The following is a 10,541-nucleotide window of genomic DNA, read 5'->3' as shown; positions in this document are numbered from 1 at the left end:
AACCGATAGCCACCACGGCAAGGCTTGGAAACTCTCCTCCCAATCACCGAAAACTTTTGCTATGGACTTCTGCTTTGCCAACCAAGCCTTTCGGTAACTGATGGTATAGTTGAACCTTGACTAGACTTTGGCTATTATAGATTTCACCTTGATGGACGGGTCAGTATCGACCAAGGGCCTTATAGCCTCAGCAACTGTATCCGAGTTCAACTTGGAATGATCCTGTGAAATCACTCCCATTGTGCATGTGTGCCTACCGTTGTATCTGCATATCTCCCAACAACCTTTTTTCCATGTCAAGCTGGCTCGGATAAGCCAGTCGTACCCACGCCCATACATCTTGCATTTTGCATAGAACGTCTGTGGCTTAAACTCATACACGTCGTAGTCAACTCCTCTAGCGATAGTGTAACTTCTAATTGCCGCCACGGCCGACTTTCTAGAACCGTATTTCATTCCAATCCGGAACTCTCCGTCCTCGGGATCAGCAACGCTTACAGAAAGTGCCCATCATCGTTTATTAATCAATCCAAAGTATAGATTAAAGAAAACATATTATTCGGTCATCACGTACCTATGTTTGAATATTCCGGAAACTCTGATGCATGCATGGCGTCGAGATCCAACTCACGCATAAAAGGCGGCACGTTCATCGGTTGACTGATCGAGGGATAAACCACTACATTATCTGCTGTTGTCTCAACTCCCACATCACCATCCTCATCTTCGTCGATGGCTTCATAAGTGGCTTCTAAGTCCTCTTCGCTGTCACTATTTATTTCCTAGTACACTGCGGCTCTATCATCCTCCACCTCTAAATCATTTTGAATCCCTTCCACCTCTACAGTTTCAAACTCAACATACAGCTCAACATGTGGCTGTCGCATCTGAGTCTGCCGGTGAATTTGAAACATATTATGCATAGTCACTTCGCCAGTGATTGACATGGTATCAAACTGTATTAGACCCCCAAAAACTATAACCGGATTCCGGTACTGAATTCTGCTCACTCTCATTAACGTACCGTTCTCCATGCTTTGACAAAGACCGTTCTGAAGTTTCATAAACGTCATGGTGCATGGAACCACAAACAAAAATGGATTTTGGCACACAAACCTCACTCCCTCATGAGTATTACGTATTATCTCACCGTCGCGATACACTACCAAGTTTGCGGTACCCTCTATTACACCAAAAACACACTCAAACAATAATCACACACTTCCTCAAAATGAAAATGGACCCGAGCACTGCCTTATATAGAGAGTAGCATTCACCACGCCCCCCACGTTTTAATTGTCTCAGGCCAATAACGTATTGCCACGTGTCTGGACGCCCCTGCGTGCTGACTCAGCACGCCCCCACGTGCTTCTGCCATGTCATCACGCCCCCACGTGATGCCCTATGTACCAATCAAGCTCCGCCACATCATCATCACGCCCACACGTGCTATGTTAGCACGCCCCACGTGATGCCTATGTGCACCATTCAAGCTCCGCCATGTCATCATCACGCCCCACGTGCTAGGTCAACATGCTCCCACGTGGTGCCCCCCGTGTACCACGCAAGTTGTGCCACGTCATCTCGCCCCCACGTGTAGCAGTCAACACGCCCCCTGCGTGTTGACCATGCACCCTAGACGTCCACCATTAGGTAAAACACAGTGTTCCCCCATTTCTGGCCAAATCACCACTTTCCTTTCCATATTGAAATTCTTTAGCCGCAACATTTATGTTCCTTATTTCTCACCACTCTGTAACCAAGGAAATTGGATATAGAGGATATGTACTTGTGGCCTTTCTTATAATCTGATTTATTATTGTTTCTTAGAAATAATGAATGGTTTTATTTGTCCGTACTTGGGAATACGTTTTATTTTAGATTTTTTTCGCGTGAATCATTTCTTGAAAATTGAAACCTGTTTTGCTTTGTTTTTAGGCCAAACAGATAAGGGAAGCGAGAACATGATCTTCTGCCTTTGCCTTTTATATGATTACCTCTTTAAAAAGGCGACCAACTTTCAATTGAAAAAAGACATGAGAATCTCAGGTGTTAGCTGTAGCCCCTTTCCCTACTAGGGCGCCACCTCTATCCCAGAGACAGTATCTACCCGTTCCGGAAGAAGGCAAGTCCAGAAGTTAGTGGTTTACTTTTTTTTACATTGGTTGTTATAGAATTTGACTCAAGTTAGGGAGAGAAGATTAAATCATCTCCTTTAACAATGTTATTAAGAATAAATTCAAATTAGACAAAGTACAGATCACACTAAAATCGTTTAAAAATTAACAATCAAAATATAATAGACCTTCAAACAACTAAATAATAAGTAATATTATATGACCAAACACGTAAAAATTTCTTCATGTTTCTTGATGGGCACTCCAAATATTGTGTTTGCTTTATTTTGATTTTTTTCCAAATGATTTCATTATGCTAACCACTCATATCATTCTAATTTCGCCGACTTACTTCATTCATATCACCTTTATTGCCATCCACTTATATTTATGTGATTCATTTTACTCAATAGTTATTGTTTGTCACAGTCACACTCTTCCATTCCTTTCTTGCTTTAAAATCTCTAGTGTTCCTATACTTTACCCTAATATTTTGTACCAAATGCTTTATTCCATAAACTTTATTTCTTAAGTTCCATTACTCCTAAGACGTACTTTCCTCCCCCATTTAGTCACTTTATTATATTCTTGTTATCAATAAAGATCACAATGTCCTCTTCTTTGGCCTATAATTTTTTTAGTAAAAATTGAAGCACTAATTCTATACTTATAATAGCTTCACCATAAAATTTTTCAATAACATTCTCTTCCATAAAACACTTTATCATGCCATAGGAATCTTCAAGATAACCACTAACAACAAAATTATTATAGGTAGGAATATATATTTTACATACCCACCAAAACTACATCCTATTAACTGCCTCCGTCTTTGCTGATCTGAATCTAACATATTTCTTCTCTTTTATTATACTCCATTGATTTACAAGTTCATTAATATGCTATCAGCTGTCAAACACTTTATTTTCAAAAATTTTCATATTTCTACTGTAGTAGATAATCCAAATAATAGCAAAGAATAATTTTTACTACTTATTTTTATATAATTCTTTAGGGTTAACTACCAAAAATGCTTCCAAGTTATTCAAACACTGACAAAAATGCTTCCGAATTTTATTATTGACGAAAATACCTTTAAATAATTTAAAAACATAACAACAATATCCAACAGTAAATATATATTTTCAAAAAAATGTCTTAAAAATTGAATTTTGATGTGATTTTTAACAAGAATAATTAAAAAAATGAGATATTATTATTCTTAAAATTTGGTAATTTTTTTCTAAGTATATATTTTTTGTGATTTTTTAAAAGTATTATTAGTTGTTAACAAAAAATTACAAAAAAATATATACTCAACGAAAAATCATCAAATTTTAAGGATACTAATATCTCATTTTTTTAATTATGTTTGCAAAAAATTGAATCAAAATTCAATCTCTAATATATTTTTTGAGAAATACTTATTTAATGTTAGATAATCTTGCAAAAAAACTAACATTAAATATGTATTTCTCAAAAAAATACATTAGAGATTGAATTTTGATACAATTTTTTGCAAGAATAATTAAAAAAATGAGATATTATTATTCTTAAAATTTGGTAATTTTTTGTTAAGTATATATTATTTTGTGATTTTTTAAAAGTATTATTGGTTATTAACAAAATCAATTATTAAAAAATTACGTACTTAACAAAATATCACCAATTTTTATGTATAATAATATATTATTTTTAGGGAAAAAGACATATAGGTTTCTGACTTTTTAAATTTTTGACAAATACATCCCTAACAAAATTTAAATACAAAAAGTCTCTGACTTTAACAAACGGAGGACAATTTAGTCCTTCCGTCTATTTTCCTCTCATATACCAAACGGAACTGGCTGACGTGGCTGAAACGGTGTCCAGGTATCCGTTACGGTGCCACATTGGAAGGGAAATAAAGTTCGAAGGACAAATAAGTCATTGACGTCATTTTACAAATAAAGTTCGAAGGACAAATAGGTCATTGAGAATTTTTTTTTTCAAAATTAATAAACTCCTTTCCTAAATTCTCTCTATTATTTTTACTCTATATATAATTATATTTTATATTAGTAATTTGACAAATCAAAACATGTCATTTGATATTTTTTTACAATTAAAATATTTTAAATGTAAAAGTATACACATTAAATTATTTTAAATTTTAGATAACAAATGTTATAATTAATTATTAATAAAAAATTAGACTTTTTCATATAAAAATAATAACTAAAAATCTTATTATTTAATTTTTTATTTGCGGATATCTTGATTTTCTTAGTCAGAAATTTTGTCAACTTACAATTTTTTTGTAAAAATAGTTTGATTTTATAAATTTTTTGTGTCATGCATAATTTATACTGTTAGAACGAAGTGAACTATAATTTTTTTAAAAAAATTATTCTCGTAATGTTATTATAGATAAAAATACTAGTTCTAATATAATACACAAATGTACTAATGCTAACTTAATACATGAATGATGCACAAATAAACTAATGCTAACTTGATGTATAAATGAACTGATGTAAACTAATGCCACTGGTATGATGAAAACTGAACTAATGCAATTTAACAAATTCTAATATAATACACAAATGCACTAAAACTGAACTAATACAATTTAAGAAAAAAAAAAGAAACAGAACAAGCCCAATTTCTACAATTTTAATACAAATAATTTAAATTACAGAATACAACAAGTTAACTAGATTTCAAAATACAAGCATAATTTTATAAACTAAATTCTCGTAATAGAAACATAATAGAAGCATAATGAAAAAAAAATTCTCAAGGACCTATTTGTCCTTCGAACTTTATTTGTAAAATGACTTCAATGACTTATTTGTCCTTCGAACTTTATTCCCCTTCCAGCGTGGCACCGTAACGGACACCTGGACACCGTTTCAACCACGTCAGCCAGTTCCGTTTGGTGTATGAGAGGCAAATAGACGGAAGGACAAAATTGTCCTCCGTTTGTTAAAGTCAGGAACTTTTTTGTATTTAAATTTTGTCAGGGATGTATTTGTCAAAAATTTAAAAAGTCAGGGACCTATCTGTCTTTTTCCCTTATTTTTATAATCATGCTTGCAAAAAATTGCATCAAAATTCAATCTCTAAGGTATTTTTTGAAAATATATATTTATTGTTGTGTTTTTAAATTATTTGACGGTATTTTTGTCGATAGTAAAATTCGGGTGTATTTTTGTCAGCGTTTGAATAATTTAGGGGCATTTTTTGTGGTTAACCTAATTCTTTAACGTCCTATTGCATGGGAATGGATTCTCTCAATTGTTAAAAAAAATTGAGAGTGTAAAATGTGATCTTTAACCCTTCACTGCTCTCTCTCTTATATTTATTCTTGGTCTCACTTATAAAACTAATGGTGAGAGATCAAACTTCATATTTGTGGCATAACTGTAAGGTTTTGAAGTTTACAAAAAATATGAGATTGTCACTAGATGAAAACAACAACATACAAGAACACAGAAATTTTGCAGAATGGCTACTCAAAATTGGTGATGGTTTGGCTGGTGATACAACAGATGGTGAATCGATCGTTCATATACCATCTGACATTTTGATTAAGAACTCTGAGACAACTTTGGATGACCTCATTGATTTCGTGTATCCAGATATGTTATCCAATTTATCCGTTGAAAATTATTTCAATGATAGAGCAATTCTTGCACCAACTTTGGATTGTGTCAGTGATGTCAACAACAAGATGACTGCAGGATTACCTGGACATGAAAGAGTCTACTTAAGTTCAGACTCTGTGTGTGCTGAAGAGGGAAATATAGAATTTGAGTTAGATGCTTTCTCGCCGGAGATTCTAAATGGAATAAATTATTCAGGTCTACCACCACACAAGTTGGTTCTAAAGGTTGGCGCTCCTGTTATGTTGCTGCGGAATATAGACCAAACTAATGGTTTGTGCAATGGAACGAGGATGCAAGTTAGAAGAATGGGAAATCATGTGATAGAATGCAAGACTTTAACTGGTAACAAAGTTGGAAGTATTGTTCTTATCCCAATATTGAATCTAATTCCAAATAATGAAACATTGCCGGTCAGGTTTTAAAGAAGACAATTCCCAATTATTATGTCATTTGCAATGACAATAAATAAGTCTCAAGGACAAACTCTATCGAAAGTTGGAATTTACCTTCCAAGGCCAGTTTTCACCCATGGTCAATTGTATGTTGCATTATCAAGGGTAACGAGTAAAGATGGTCTGCGAGTGCTGTTGCAAGATCATGGACACTTGGAAGATAACTGCACGATGAATGTGGTATATAGAGAAGTTTTTGAGAGCCTATAATAAAAAGGTAATAACAAAATGTCTTACTAAATCTATTTATTTATTAAAATTTATTACTATCACTTAAAAAAATTTAGAAATTCTAGGAATTAATAGATGAATTTTTATTGTACATTAATAGTTTGAGAATATTAAAATTATCCTAAAAATTCGTATAATTTTATTCTCTTGACAAACAATTTTATAATTACGTTAATCATATAATTTTATATACAAACATTGATACAGTGTTGTTTCATGTATATATTTTGCAGGTATCAAAGGATAGCATTGAATTGTTATTCATTAGGTTTAAATTATTTATTGTTTATTACAAAACTTTCTGCATTAAGATTCCCTATTAATTTGTTCTTCATTTTGAGCTGATTTTGATATTTTCTTACTTCACAGTAAACTAACATATAAAACTTTGTTCGTAGATTTAAGTATTACTAGATTATTTATGGTCATATTGAGTATATATGTTTGATTTATTGAAAAAAGTAGATTAAATAACTATTTTATAGTTAATACAATTAACACTATATTAAAAAAAAAACAATACATACAAATTATTTTTTTATTAATTAAATTATTATAATTAAAATAAAATTTAACATAACAACTTAAAATTATAATTTCAATCTTATCACGGGTGATTAAACTTGTTATTAAAAAAAATTGAGAGGATCTATTCCCCTTATTGCATCTAATTCTCAAACCAAATTTTAATATTATTGGCACCCATCTATTATACACATCCTCCGTTTAAGGTCATCTACCATAATTCACTAGAAAAGGAATAATGTAAAAAAAGATGATTTACCATTTTTTTCACTGACTCACAAAGTACACAAGTTGCACCTTCTTGATTTATTATGCCTCTTCTTTGTAATTTATCTTTCGTATTGAGGCCTTCTAAAATCACAAGCCACGCCAATATTTTAAATTTTAGTGGTACTAACCCTCTCCAAATATCATTAAAGATGTGCTTCATATAGTTGGCACTCCATGCATCACCCTTAGATCAATATCATAGAATAATTTAGTGTTATATTTCCCGTTTGTGTTATAAGTCCACGCCATGACATCCTTGCAACCATAGATTTCAATATATCCTTGAACTCGTTTATTTGAGCTCTCTCATTCTAAAAAAATTGTACACCTATAAAGTACGGATACTTCACTAAGTTATTGTGTACATGTTTTAAATATATTTTGAATACGATATTCATTGACACTCTAACACGCGTGTCTGCTATGTTCAAACCGTATCTTAATAAAAAATAAAAAATTTTTCTTTGAATATATTTGGACACACCTAAATATCATCACGTGTCAATTTGTCCAGTTTTATTCTTAAAATATATTCTTAAAATAAATTTAGATATAGTATATATTATTATTTATTATAACAAAAAATATTTTAAATACTTGATATAATTAAAATAAGATATTAAAAATAATTAAAAAATTAATTTATATTTTAATATTAATAAAACATCAAAATATCATTACGATTTATCTAAAAAATACTTTATATTTTATATATATGTGTATCCCCGTGTCTTATAAGATTTTAAAATTTGCGTATCGGCGCGTCTCATGTCGTGTCGTGTCGCATGTCAATGTCCCTGCATTATAGCTCTACGCTGTTAAAATTGCCAAACTCATGAGAAATCAATCCACACACCACACTCCTTAATAGTACATTTTTTAATTAGACATTCTGAAAAATCTTAAAATCTTTCTTCTAAACACATATTTCCTTTCCAAGTATCTTTTCACAATAATGCTCTACTTCTATTGTTGTGGTTTACTTGTTTGAATATATTTCAAATTTTCTTCTCCGCACATCAGCTATTGACAAAGAAACTGAAAACAAAAGGTTATGATTTCTCTGAGTACAAGGATGAAGAAATAGCTTTGAGTGCTAGTTGGAATTTTCGGAGTTAGTGCTGATTTTACTGAAAATGATAAAAGGAATGATGGAAATAGAGAACAGGTATATTGTCAATGCTTCTTGAACTGATTACAGTCTAGTTTACTTAAATCTTTTTTTTGTTTATTTCAAAATAAATGTACTGGATAGCATGAATAGTAGCTTAATTTTAACTACTATCTATGTTGAAAAGCTCGACCATAAATGTTTGAGTTGGATGAGAGCGTGTGAAAATGATGTGATTATTAAAAAAAAAATTGAATAATAACGATAAATATTGACCTAATCATCGTATAAAAAAAGGTTTATATAAAAGTAAAAGAATGAGTAAAAATAATGGATAAACTAATTCTAGTTTACTAACTCTAGTAAATATACCTTAAAACTAACAATCACTAACGAAAAATAATATGCTTACGTGTTAACTACCACTATCACACACAATATAAAATGTACAATTTGAATTAGTGACAAATAGACTACGTGTTAACTATCACTATCACACACAATATAAATGTACAATTTGAATTAGTGACAGCGCTAACCACTACTCATAACCCAGACTATATTTAAGGGTTTCTCTAGATGTACAAGAGATTGAAAAAAGTTGTCACATTTATTTTTTTCCCTACTTTATGCCTGTTTTATACTTCTCGTTTGATTATTTTTCTTCGTCTTGTTAACATTTTTCTTTTAACAAATTTCCATTTCATAACAAAATTTGTCCTTTTGTTTTTGTTAACCACAATGTTTGATCACTGCGAAATCTGAGGGATAATCCTATAAAGTTAACTAAAAAGATTTTTTAATATTAGATTTAAACTTTTTAAAATGAACAATTAAAGAATATTTTATTCCTTTAAAAAGGAACTAAATGGTATTTTAATTTTACTTTATATTTATCATAATAAGACATTTTAATATCAAAAAATTAATTCAGCAAGGCATTTAGTATTTTTATTTTTTATAATCAAATCAAAATTATAATTCTTGCATAGTATTATCATTTTCCATGATAGCATCGTCCGAATTAATCTTGTCTTTGCTGGTAGAGTGAATCTTGTTCCTTGTTCTCCCTCCCATGATCTTAGCAATTAAGTCCCTTGAATGTTGATCAATAATAGGAGTGACAATATATATCCTATTTGCAGGTATCCAATTCGATCCCACTCGGTCGGATAGAGTTGCTAACTCGATTCGCAGCGGATAAGGTTGGGTGTGAGTAGGGTTCTCGTGCGGGTAGGGTAGGGTGGGGTTGAGCCTCAACCCTATCCGACCAATACCTGCACTCTATATATGTATATGTTATATACTTATATAAAAATATGTTTTAAGTGGATGTTGAACCAAAGACCTCTTACTAAATACAAAAGATCCTTGGCTACTAAAAAAAATTTATTAATTAATAATTTAATATTTTTTTACATAAAAATCAGTTCTATTTTAAATTATCATCAAGTTATATAATAATTGTGTATCTTTTCTGTTAGAATATAATTAGGATCAATTAGGATCAATTATTATTGAATGTAATCAAATTGTGTCTATTCAAGTTGCTGCTGAAGTTGTCTAGAATGATACAATATAAGAGCGGACAGGGTTAGAGTTAGGGCTGGCAATTCATACCCTATCCGAAGATACCCAATCCGGTCCAAGGCTGGCAATTCATACCCTATCCGAAGATACCCAATCCGGTCCAACCCGTTCGGGTAGGGTAAGGTACGGTCCGGGTATGCCTGCGGGTAGGGTAGGGTACGGGTTTAGGGTGTACCCTACCCTACCCTACCCGCACCTCATATATAACACATATTTAAAATCTCTCTATATAATGAAGGAAGTAAGAGTTGAACCCACAACCTCTCTTATGTAATGACTTATAATAAGTGAACAACCACTAAACTAGTTAGTTAATTTAGTAATTTAGAGCATTAGTTTTTTATTTTTTATGTTATTAATACATATAAAATTCGAAATAATTGAATTTTATATTTACTTTGAAAAAATTTGATATTTCTGCGGGTATGGTAGGGTAGGGTAGGGTAGGGTTTAGAATTTTAAGGTGCGGGTAGGGTTAAGGTTGAGAGATTCTCAACCCGCAGGTAGAGTAGGGTAGAGTTTTAATGAAATTTTCAACCCGCGGGTAGGGTTAGGGTAGGGTCCAAACCCTACCCTACCCTACCGATTGTCAGCC

The 10,541-nt window shown here is 31.8% G+C and overlaps 1 pseudogene; it reads left to right on the top strand.

Moving 5' to 3' along the window:
• Positions 1 to 5,487: 5,487 nt before the first annotated feature.
• On the top strand, positions 5,488 to 6,429 carry LOC130981535 (uncharacterized; annotated as a pseudogene).
• The last annotated feature ends 4,112 nt before the right edge of the window (positions 6,430 to 10,541 follow it).

This window comes from Arachis stenosperma, chromosome 5 (assembly GCF_014773155.1).
Source record: "Arachis stenosperma cultivar V10309 chromosome 5, arast.V10309.gnm1.PFL2, whole genome shotgun sequence".
Classification (NCBI taxonomy): Eukaryota; Viridiplantae; Streptophyta; class Magnoliopsida; order Fabales; family Fabaceae; genus Arachis; species Arachis stenosperma.
Note: the sequence above shows the minus strand (reverse complement) of the source record. Positions and strands in the feature narration are given on the sequence as shown.